The sequence below is a fragment of the Hirundo rustica genome, chromosome 1 (assembly GCF_015227805.2).
Source record: "Hirundo rustica isolate bHirRus1 chromosome 1, bHirRus1.pri.v3, whole genome shotgun sequence".
Classification (NCBI taxonomy): domain Eukaryota; kingdom Metazoa; phylum Chordata; class Aves; order Passeriformes; family Hirundinidae; genus Hirundo; species Hirundo rustica.
The window spans coordinates 6,894,556-6,906,437 of record NC_053450.1 but is presented as its reverse complement, the minus strand read 5'-3'; the positions used below and the strand labels follow the sequence as shown (position 1 = coordinate 6,906,437).

Genomic DNA, 11,882 nt, shown 5'->3' with positions numbered 1-11,882 from the left:
AGAGCCCTGTGGGCAGCAGGTGAGGGAGAGGATTCTGCCCCTCTGCTCTGCTCTGGTGAGAGCCCAGCTGCAGTGCTGCACCCAGCTCTGGGGTCCCCTACAACTAAGGAGATGGCTCTGTTGGAATGAGTCCATACAAGGCTTCAAAGAGGATCAGAGTGCTGGAGCATCTCTGCTATAGAGGTATGCTGAGAGAGTTGGGATCATGCCTGGAGAAGAGAAGGCTCTGGGGAAACCTTTTAGCATGTTGCAGTACCTAAGGAAGGCTTTCAAGAGAACTGGAGAGGGACTTTTCACAAGGGCATGGAATGATTGGACAAGGAGTAATGGCTTTTAACTACTGATCAAATATTGGGGAAAAAAAAAATAAATTACTGTGAAGGTGGTGAGGCACTGGAGCACATTGCTGAGAGAAGCTGTGGGTGCCTCATCCCTGGAAGTGTTCAACGACAGATTGGACGAGGCAACCTGGTCTAGTGGAAGGTGTCCCTTCCCATGGCAGGGGAGTTGGAAGTAGATGACATTTAAGGTCCCCTCCAACACAAATCATTCTGTGATTCTGTGGTTCTGTGATCTGCTCGGTACATTCAGAATTGAACCACAAGCAGTGCAGTTAACAGGGGCCTACTTCATTGTGAGAGAAAATCACTCAGCTACATAATATATATTTTATTCAAAACTGGAGCCCAAAGTATCTAGAAGGGAGATGAAGGAGTTTATTCCATGAGTCCCCTGCCTCTGCATGGTCATTTCAAATCCAGTCAATTCCAGACCCTGAAAAGCTGTCTCTGCTAATAGGCTTTTGAGTATACCTGTGCCTTTTTATTTTTTTCAGTTTTGGGTGCTTTTTCCCCATAGTACTACACATTTTTAAGGTGTTCAATGCAGAGCTTTCATCCATTTGTAATCTGCCTGTTACAGGAGAAATGGAGGGCAGAATTGTTCCTAACCTGTTGTTCAGAGATCTCTGCCTTTTCAAAGACCAAGAAAGAAATAGGCTGTAAATTACATACTGCATACTGGCCAGAAAGAACATGCAGTTGTATAATCAGCCAAAGTAGGACTGTAAGAAGGTATTACACTGCATCTAACTTTTATTGAAACACCAAAGTAATCTAAAGCCTCATATTGTCAGGGGTATCTTTCAGACCAAATACATGTAAAAATTAAGCTAGTCATTATAAACTTAATCTGCTGTCTGAATGGGAAAATTGAAAAGCACTCAGGCATTAAACTGTTCTTCTTAAAGGGAAAATAATAAAGTAATATGGGTAATATATAAATAGCTTGAAAGATTGCTGTGAACAGGATTGCTGGGCTGAGCATTTCAGTGAAAATTGTAACATATTATGGCTCTCAGTAAAGTTGCATGTGTTCAATATGCTGCTTTTTGTCACTGGCTGGTTTGCAACCATTATTGGCTTTGTGGAGAATCCAAGGTACACTTTTTTCTTTTTTTTTTTAAATTTTTCTAATTTTTTTTTTTTTTAAATTTAAGAAAATTAAGTTTGTCAATGTAAAGTGCTGCTTGAAAACCTATTAAGTCCTCCTTAAAATACATATCCGACTTGAATGCAAACTTACTTAATGCCAAGTAATAAACATTTTTTGTTATTTATTAGCAAAAAACTTTTTTAGGTTAACTCTCTTCTAATTGCTTCTATTGAAGCAATTCAATGAAGTGACCTTGGCTTCAGAGCTCATAGTCAGTGTACATTGACTGACTAATTGAGAAATTAAATAAGCATAAATTCATTTGTCAGTGTACCAGTCTATGAAATCTGACACAGTACAATAATTGAGAAATATTAAACTCTGTAATGCACCACTATATCTAAAATCCTAAATCTCCAAGTATTCTCATCGTGGTTGATGTACAACATCAGTGTAACACCTTTACTTTCAATATGCAAGACTTCATCATACAATTAAATAGTTATTAATTTTAGTGAGACTTTGTTATGCCAAATGTTGCTTAGATTCTTAAAATGGGACAGTCTGAACATAGCTGTGGACCTGGCCACAGGCTTGGCAGTGGAGCATTTATTCAGCTGAAGTCCATCTTATCCCCAGTGGGACTAAATCACCATGTGATTATGACATCATTATTCTGCAAACAATTCTTCAGCATACATGTGATCAACATTGAAGTACTTTGCTGAATAGTGAGGAAATAAAAAAAGGGATTGGAATCTGGATGTTATAATTTTTCTTAATGGTAAAGATTGGTAACCATTTGCATTTAAAAACTATGGCTATGCTTTATGCCTCAAACTTTGCAGTGGAGAAAATGCTGTAGATGAAGAAAATGAATTGTCACAAACTGACTAACTTAGACCATGAAGATACTACAATACATGTAAGGTTCTAACTCATGTTTTCTCACATTCAATGGCCACATGAGATTTTTGAGCTCAGAGACAAAAAGCAAAAGAAACAATAAGACAGTTGCTTGCCATTATTGAGACAGTTTTCCAGCACGACTTTCTGGCTCTGTAAATAGCATGGCTCACTCTTGCATTCTGAGTATGACCTGAGGGAAACACAGTGCTGTGTCACTGCAGTTGAACCTTTTGCTTGCAGACAGATTAACTGTCCATGTGCTTGTTCCTGCCATGTTGCAAATCCCTTGTTACTTAAAAAAAAGAGTAGGAAAAAAAAAAAAACAACAACTCTCTCCTCCTGTTGCCTGAAGTCTTCTTTCAAAGGAGCAGAGAAACTGCTTTACATGTTTAAATTTTTTTCTCAGCTCTGGCTCCTCAGTCTATCTGTAAATAGTGTAAACTAAGTGAACACTTTTGCAAACGTGAGTTTCACTGCTGAAATCTGCAGGAGAAATCCAATGCTGCTGAACTTCAACTAAAAGATCCAGACTGTGGCTCTTAACTGTGTCCAGTTCTGGACTGCCCAGCGCAAGAGAGATAGGGAGCTCCTGGAGCAGGTCCAGAGATGATGAAGGAACTGGAACATCTCTTTTATGAGGAAAGGCTGAGGGAGCTGGGCCTCTTCAACTGAGAAAAGAGATGACAGAGAGGAGACCTTATCAATGACTGAGGGGGCCTCAGTATCTGTAGGGAGGAGGCAGACCATGCTCTGCTCATTGGTGAAATAGGGTAAAAGGCAATAGGCAGGAAATGATGCACAGGAAGTTCCACCTGAATATGAGAAAGAACTTTACTGTGCCAGTGATGACGCACAGGAACACATCGCCCAGGGAGGGTGTGGAGTCTCTCCCTCCCTGGAGATATTAAGGAACTCTCTGGACAAAATTCTGTGCTGTTTGCTCTAGGATAACCCTACGTAAGCAGGGAAGTTGGACCAGATGACCCACTGTGGTCCCTTCCAACCTGACCCATTCTGGGATTCTGTGTTTGTTTTCCTTTTTCCTCTTTGTTTTGATTATGTTTGCACCTTCCTAATGTGCTCTATGTTGAAACAAACCCAGAAATTTCTGTGTGAAGTTCTCTCACTTTGCACACTTCACCTCCTCCACATGCAGTTATAGTAAGGCTGTTGATGTGAAACCCAGACCACATTTGCTCAAACAAAACTTGCTCATCTGGGTCAGCTTCTGAGCTTGAAGCATATTCCCAACTAAGACAAAGTTACATGTAATTTGTTTCTGTTAGAAAAACAGTGTTTTTCTCTCTTTTTATTAACCACAGACATTCCTCCCCATTATCTGGAATTTATGTTAATTTTAGCCTGATTAAGCAACAGTCATTTACCATTCACTATCATCAAGTTAAGTTGATCCCATGGAGGGTGGAATGACCAGGCACTGCAATTAAGCAGAGTTCACTGCAATATGTTCAACATGAATGGGGACAAAATAGGATAATTTCATATGTGAGCTTACATTTCCCAAAGTGTAGCTGAAAACCACACCACATCTTTTTTTTTTTTTTTTTTTTTTTCCCGGACACAGACATTGCAGCTTCCTTCATCCAAGTTCCATGCTGCTCTGGCATTATTACCTGTGAGACAATAGTCACTGAGGTGACATTCTGCTGCAGATGTGCTGTCTCTCAAATCTCTTAGAAAAAAATCTCTTAGAAAAGGCTTTGTGTTCTTTGAAAGGAAAGGGGAAATTAAGGCTTAGCAGAGTCCTTAAAGGAGTCTGACAAGAAAGTAAGTGGTGGATGAGATAACAGGACTGCAGGCTGATATAGGCAGGGAAAAATGGGATGAAGTCACAATGTATTTCTGAAAAACTCTCTTTAAGCACTATTTAAAATACCTTTGCATATTTGTTTCTCTAAATTCAGGTCCAGCTGCAACCATTTTAAGAGACCAAAATGACAAAAAGGTCCAGCATGATGCTAATATTAGATAATGCCTGTATGTGCTTCATAAATTCATAAATATATATGAAAAACACTGTGAAAGTCCAGTTCCTTACAGTCCTACTGAATTCTAGACATATGACAGAGCACCTTTTCAGAATTAACAAATAATTCAAGCAGTTCTAGTGAAACTTGGAAGATGAGAAGTGGAAAGATAATAAAATGCTGTTCCCACCCTCATGTTGAACATGGAATTACAGAAGAAAATATTAGAAGGAATATCCCAGGTCATCTCTCTGGTCCTGCTCAAATCCAGGTCAGCTTCAAATGTTATGAAAGGTTTCTGAGGGGTTTTTCCTCTTGAGTTTCAAATAACTCCAAGGATGGGGATCCTACAGCCTCCCTGGACCCCTGTTCCACTGTTTATATTTCCTGTCCTACAAATGTGCCAGTTATCCAGTTATCTTTTTTGTTTACCTCTGAGAAGTTCTGTCTCTGTCTGCTTACAGCCATCCTTTAGACAGAGGACGCCAGGTACCTACTTAGCTTTTTCTCCAGGATAATCTCTGCTACATTATGTGTTGCATCCCCTTAACCAACCTGGCTTCTCTCTGCTAGACTCTCCTATGTTTCTCAGACTGTCTTCTGTACTGAGGTCCCAATATGGAATTATTTTTTACCAGAGGGGTCCTCCTATTAACCTGAATTTCTCAGTCTGTTTTTCTTTAAAATGGCCCCTGAGCACAGAGTTAGTAGGTTAATCAGTATCAAGAATCTTTCAATGAGAAGATTTTACTGAGAAACAAGATACTGCCATATATATAAGATTTATAAGATAAATCTCAATTAAATCAGTGAGAACTGAATCAGATCCTTGTGTCACCACACCAGTCTTATGGTAGATAGAGACAAAACAAAAAATAGGACAATATTCTCCACCATTTCCCCATTGCTAATGACCTCTCTCAAACTCAAAACCCAATGAAATCCCTTACTGGTTTCATCAGGGTTGTCTGAACTCCTTGAGGCCTGAGAGCAATATCAGGTCTAGCAAAGGTGGCAGAGAGCTCACCCACAATTTTCAAAAATGCAGCAAAAGAGAAAATCCAGGACTTAAGCACATAATGACTGAATGTCCAGGCATCAGCTTTCTCACAGATTATTGCAAAAGTGCAGATGCAGTCTCTACTCATTACACACAGGCTTTAGCAAATCTGGACATGAGTGGCCCTGGGAATTCCCAGTGACAGGGAGAAAGACCATCTGACAGGAGAGTATATGCCTAGGACAGGGCAAGAGGCTGCAGCATGGCTTCCATTCCCTCCAGGAATAAGAGACAGTAACTTTCGGAACCTGCAGTTCAGGGAAAACTACTTTACCTGCTGTCTGTGATTCTGCCCTGAGCAGTGTCTCACTGTTGTATGAAGACCTACAGGACAGAGAAGCCTGTGCTGGAGCAAATTTTCCAAACATCCAGGGCAAGAACTCACCCCTGAACCGTCAACTGTCTATGCCAGGAACAGAGCAATTTTCCAAACATCCAGGGCAAGAACTCACCCCTGAACCATCAACTGTCTATACCAGGAACAGAGCAATTTTCCAAACATCCAGGGCAAGAACTCACCCCTGAACCATCAACTGTCTACGCCAGGAACAGAGAGGGTATTTGTTGCCACATCCATCCTGGTTCCTTTTTACTGAGAGAACATAATCCATGTTAATATGAACCTCTGCTCAGCTGTCAATAATTTAGAGACAGACCTTTCCCTCACAGGTTTCCCATCATCTGTCCTTATGTGATAGCAATCACATATGGGTGTGGGGAGACCTTGCCTCCTTTTAGCATCAGGAGCAGGTTTGTATGTCCATCTGCATCAAAGAGCACCAGGGAGCACCTGGGATCCGTCTGTTTTGGGGGCACTGAGCCACACTGCCTGCTAGAGGGTGGCAGTGGCCATGAAAAGGATGTCAGGAGTGGTTGGATCCTGACGTGATCGATTTGACAGTGGATTTAGGTTCATAACTTATAACTTTACTATTCCTAAAGTAGGAGGCAGTGGCAGCTTGGCAGCTCTGCTCTCTTTCAGGGTGTGGATGTGTTAATATTTGTATGTGGGTTGTATTGAAACCAAAATGAAATCTGTATGGGAAATCTTCATTTCTCTGTTGCTGTTACTTTCAAATGAAAGTAGAGCAAGAAAATGTCTCATTAAAGTGCTCCCTGGTTGAGGAAGAATAGCCAGGGAATTTCACAGTGAAATCCTAACTCATTTTAAGCGGACAATGTGATACAAGTGTTGTTTTAATAGTGTCATCAAACTAGGACTTTCTTCACTCTGTTCTATTTCATTACAAAACTTAAAAGACAGCACTTCCTAGGGCTAAAACAAGAGCTGGATTCTCCTACAATAGGAGATCCTAATGAGTTTGCATAATGTAGCATAAGCAGGAAGTGCTCTACCTCTCCCATTCAACACTGGACTTCTCTGGTGCCCATTGTGGAGTGACCCTAGGCCAAGATGAAGGAAGCACACCTTGTCTCCCTGCAGGAAAAAGGAAAGAAATATTTTGACTTGTAGAGATACTTACAGAGAAGATTGTGATGCTTCTTTTTCCTAAAGATATTTTCTTTATCTAAAGCTTCCGTAGATTTGAACTTGTTTCCAAATTGCATACAATATGTATACATCGAAATTTTTAAAAACTAATTGGTGCTGATAAGAATAAAGCACAGAAAATTATCAGTTCCCAGTTTTTCCATGACTTCTGCTGTGACCTCACCCTCTCCCTGCCCCAACCCTGTAAAATCATTTTATTGCCTTTATTTTGAGTCTCTTTTCTATTTAGGTCTTCAGAGCAGATATTGCTCTGTCTTTTTACAATACCCTGGAAAATAATACCCTGAGCTCAGCTCATCCCAATAAGTACATCCCAGCAACCATTTTTCATCCAGTCATTAATATATAGCATTTTCTTTCTTCCTTATTAACTGGGTGCCTTTCATTCTGAGCTAAGAAACCTTTTCTTCATCTTTCTCTTGCAACAGTTTGCAGATAATGTAATTTTTTTATTTTTTTCCAAGATGGAGAAGCAAAGTTGTTACCACACCTCAGCAAGACTCCCTGTAAGAACTCGATGATACAAAGAAATCAGAAAGCCAAATGTAAGTGTTTTTCCAATTAAGTGGAATCCAGGATGTCTCCATGGGTATATTACAGGTTGCATTGGAGGTGGTAAAATTGAGGAGGCAACCAGGAATAGCCTTCAGCATTAGAAATTTAAGCCTACAACTCATTCACAGCTATGCCTGTTCATGCACTGGGAGAGAAATGGCACAACTGGAAACAGAATCAGGATATGTCTGCCAAACTTGTCCCAAGGAAGAGGAAATTTAAACCCTGTGTTCCCAGTAAGAGCTGAGGTTTTGCTATAAAGTTCATCAGAGCTGTCTGAGGGCAAAAGAAGGAGTAGAGGTTGGTAGAGCAACAGGAGTAACTACTGCTCAGTGCTGCACAGCAGGGCTGAGAATTAGAGCAAGACCTGTCTGAAGGTCAAACTGGTCCTGTCGCTGTGGATGGCAGCTGTGCTTGTGCACAGCTGATTGTGGGTGCCAGTCCACTGCAGGCCTTCCAGGGCTCAACCAAAAATGAAATAATACAATGAAAGTTTGTAGCTTGGGTACTTGTGAGACAAAACCTCATTTTAGTAGGAGAACATTTAAGCAGGAATCATCTCTGCTTTAAAATTAAGCACTGAAACTCATCACTTGGAGGACCACCCACATCAATTCAAACAAGTGACTTCTTGTTCTGTGCTTTGCTAGGTAACTCTGTTCTTGTGAATGCAGGGGTGTTCCTGATCTTATTCACAATTATCCATTGCTTCATGCATTTTTCCACCATGTATGTTATTTAGTCTTGATGACCTTCTTTTATTTGGGTTTAGTTTATATGCTAGAAAAGGTCATACCCTGCAGGTCATATGCTACTCTCCTATTCTGTTATTTTCAGGTAGAACTTTTGTTTTTCCAGGAAAATATCAGAGTTATCATGTCTATGTTTGTAGCCCATATTTGGCTTACTTCTTAACAGGGAAGAGTCACCAATCATTCCTTGGAAAGACAAAAGAGCAAAAGAGGTCCAGCAACTTCCTTGGTCAGATCAGACCCGCCTGTTTCTGAAATGGAGATGTAGATCAGCTCCAGATTTGATGTGGAGGAAGGGGCAAACAGCACATATTCATCTCTGCCTCTTGTTAGGATGACAGCCATCACTAAGGACTTATATAATTAAGAAGGTTATCAGAAGGATTCTGCAGTCTCCAGGAGTACAAACCCTTCAAGGCATATGTCAACAGCCTGTTATGGTGACTTGAAACCCTGCTGGGTGGGATTCTGTGAAATACCCGATATGATGGCAGAATTGGACAGCAGTGGTGCTGTCCCCCTCTGAAAGGCAGAGGAGAGAAGCTGCACCTGTACACTCAATAGCTGATGAGGCAATGGGTTACTCATTTTGGGAAGAAGACCCCATCACTAAGAAGGGATGGAGGAAAAGGGCTGTCTCTTTATTTGGGTGTGTGGGAGATGGACTGAGCTTGGCTCCGAGGGCTGCTTGTCAAACTGACTCTTTACAGGGTATCCCAAAGCTCATCTATCTCTGAAGTCTCCTTAAAGGAGATGTTTTCATCTATGGTTTTGCCTTCTCCTGGGCTACATGTACACATACACTTAGGTTGGCGAAAGCTGCACTACTGATGAGCTTGTTAGCTGTGGTGCCTTGTGTCTTTTTCATTTAGGATATTGTAAAGTCTAGCTCTCAGTGGAGCTCTCAGATGAGCCGCTCTCATTATATTCTTGTTGTTACTCTTTCGTCTGTGGATCTCTATTGTGTATTGCAGCTGACGTGAACATTTCAATAAAGTTCCAGCTCAGATAGGCAGAAGCACTGAGCTGCCAATTTTGTCATGAGCTGGATGCACTCACTGTGGTTAAGCAGTCACTCCTCAGAGGGAATAAACTACAGCCAGAGGAGCTGGAAGGAAGTGTTCAAACATCTGAATGCACATAGGGAAGAGCCCTGGCTTACAGCGTCCTGCCACCAGAAATGACCTGAAAGACCATACTGACAGAAATTCCACAGAGTCTTTGGTTACACTTGCAAAATCAATGCGATGGCAAAACTAATTTAAAAAAAAAAAAAAAAAAAAAAAAGAGTCAAACAGCCCTATGGACTTCCTATCTTGCACTCAGCTCTGAAGAAAATGTAGGCAGTGGATAAACCCAGTTCAGAGAATATCTAGATTGCCAGAGTGTCACCGAGACACACAAAGCAATCACACGCAGACAAGAGATTTTTGCAGAGGTTCTTCCAATCCAGCTCCCAGCTGAGAGAGAGGAGAGAAGAGACCCCTTTGTTTACTTCTTACTTTTTATACATTTGTGGGTCTAGCAGAAGACTGGCTTTTTGTGGTTTCCACCCCTCAGCCTCAGTGGCCAGACCAATTGTCAGTTACAATTGTTTTCAGGTTAGAAATATGCAAACAAAGGACAGAGAATGAAAAACAAAGGATTTGTTTATGTTACATCTGTGGGAAAGGTAGAAAACTGCTCTTAATATTGTACAATAACTAAAAAGACCTGACTCCATTTAAGAAAATCAAAAGGCTCAGAAAAACCAGGGTAATACGAGAGCACTGGTACCTGCCCAAAACATTACTTCACTTTAGCACTTTATCACAGCAAATCAGAAATATTTCTGCCAGAATCAGCAAACCAAGCTTATAATTAAAATAAGGGGTTAGCTAAATTTCATGGCTGAATTTGTTGCAAGTGGTAGGTGGGCACAGAGGTGAAGAAAAAATAACTGAAGCATTGTTAGGAAGAGCTCAGACTGGAATGGGGATATGTCTACATGTTCTCATGTCTATTTCTTACCATGATACAATAACAGTGGGTGACTTTTTGTATCTTGTGTTAAAGATTTTCTTAAAAACCCTATCTTGTGATGTGTCCAGGGCAGCCAGCTCCCTTTCTATTCACCCTGAAGTTTACCTCCCTGAAATCGAGCACAAACATTTGAGACCTTGCTCTGCACTTCCTCAGTTCAGTCCTTGCAGTGGTCTACACTTATTGTTCACAGATGATTCCTCTCCAAAAAAAAAATTAAAACTTAGACTGTTTCACAAGGCTGCTAGGTGACCAGGATATTTATTTAGCTCTTTTTACTTTCCAGTGGCTGCCGTGCCATGTGCACTAAAAAGTACCACACAGCCACTGCAGAAAGGCTCTGTCCCTGCCTCTCCACAGCAAACACCTCTACTGGCAGCAGTCAAAGAGTTATTTGCAGGTAAGAAAGCCTCAAACGCTGCCAAGAGGTCTCCAACTCACTTTCAGACTACAAGGACCACCCTGTCTCACCCTGTAGGAGAAGGGTGTTCAGACCCCAGGGAAAGTGGAAGCAACTTCAAGGAGAAGTTAAGTTGGTCTTCCTTGGGCTTTCAGATCCCTGAATTCAGGTCTTGAATTGCAGACTTTTGCCTGAAGCCAGGTGCCCAAGTTCTGCCTATAAAACTTGGGGGGACAGAAAACACATTTTTGAATGCATGTTGGCTTAGGGATCTAGCTGTGATTCTGGATTAAAATGTATCTTCAGCTAAACTTTAATAAAATAATTGATTCCAGATGTCATTGTACTGCTTGGCTGCTGGGGTGGATATACAAATAGGTATTTTGGAAAAGGGAATTAAACCTCAGCACTCTTTCTGAGAGGTGATACACTGCCAAGTCAGATGAGAGAGTGAGCAGCTTAGGATCTTTACCTTAGAAAAAGTTCACAGCCCACCCCAGGGTAAATGACTGAAAAAGGAAGGACAGAATCAATATTTGTGATCAAAAAGTGAAAAGTTGTCTATATCTCAGTAAGAGCAGAATGAATCTCTCAAATCTTCATATGGGATACAAGCCTGAAGGAGGTTTAAAGGATTTCACATTCACAAGCCCACAAAAAGCTTTGAAAAATGTTAGAGTTACTTCCACAGCAATCTTACAACATTTGCAGGTGAGGCCATATTTGGGTATTTGGTGCACATTTTTAACTTCCAAAATTTACAAAAAGAGGTGAGGAGGTCCTCTGCCTTTACAGTCATGGTGTTAACTCACAGGCATGTCCTGTGGCCTGAGTGAAAATGCTGGCCTGTGTTTTAAGTGCACTGCTTTTACCAGCAAATGTAGGTACTTCAATATATATGGGGAAATTCAAATGAAGGAAGACATAAAAGGTTGCTAATGCTCTTCAGCCAGTTACTGTAAGCAGGTACCAAGGAATGACTTTCACTCCAGTTTGGTTATTTTTGTATTTAGAGCACTGCAGCTCAAAGAAAAATCTGACTGAAAGTAGCTCTTTTTAACATGGTAAAGTGTCCTGGATTTGCCCAAAACTTTACCAGGTGAGATCACTTCTGATTTTCTGCACCAAGCCTTACATGACCGTGGCTTTGACTTCAGTACAGACACTTCTGACCTTGAAGAAAATGACACCAGAATTAGATCCATGATGTTCCCCAGGACAGCAACAACCCATGTAGCAGGAGTGGTGT

At 41.0% G+C, this 11,882-nt stretch overlaps 1 long non-coding RNA gene across 1 annotated transcript; it reads left to right on the top strand.

Moving 5' to 3' along the window:
- The first annotated feature begins 6,160 nt into the window (after positions 1 to 6,160).
- LOC120759552 (uncharacterized) lies at positions 6,161 to 9,229 on the top strand. Its single transcript, XR_005703188.2, has 3 exons — positions 6,161 to 6,301; positions 7,369 to 7,449; positions 8,378 to 9,229. It is a non-coding gene; the product is annotated as an uncharacterized LOC120759552 (long non-coding RNA).
- The last annotated feature ends 2,653 nt before the right edge of the window (positions 9,230 to 11,882 follow it).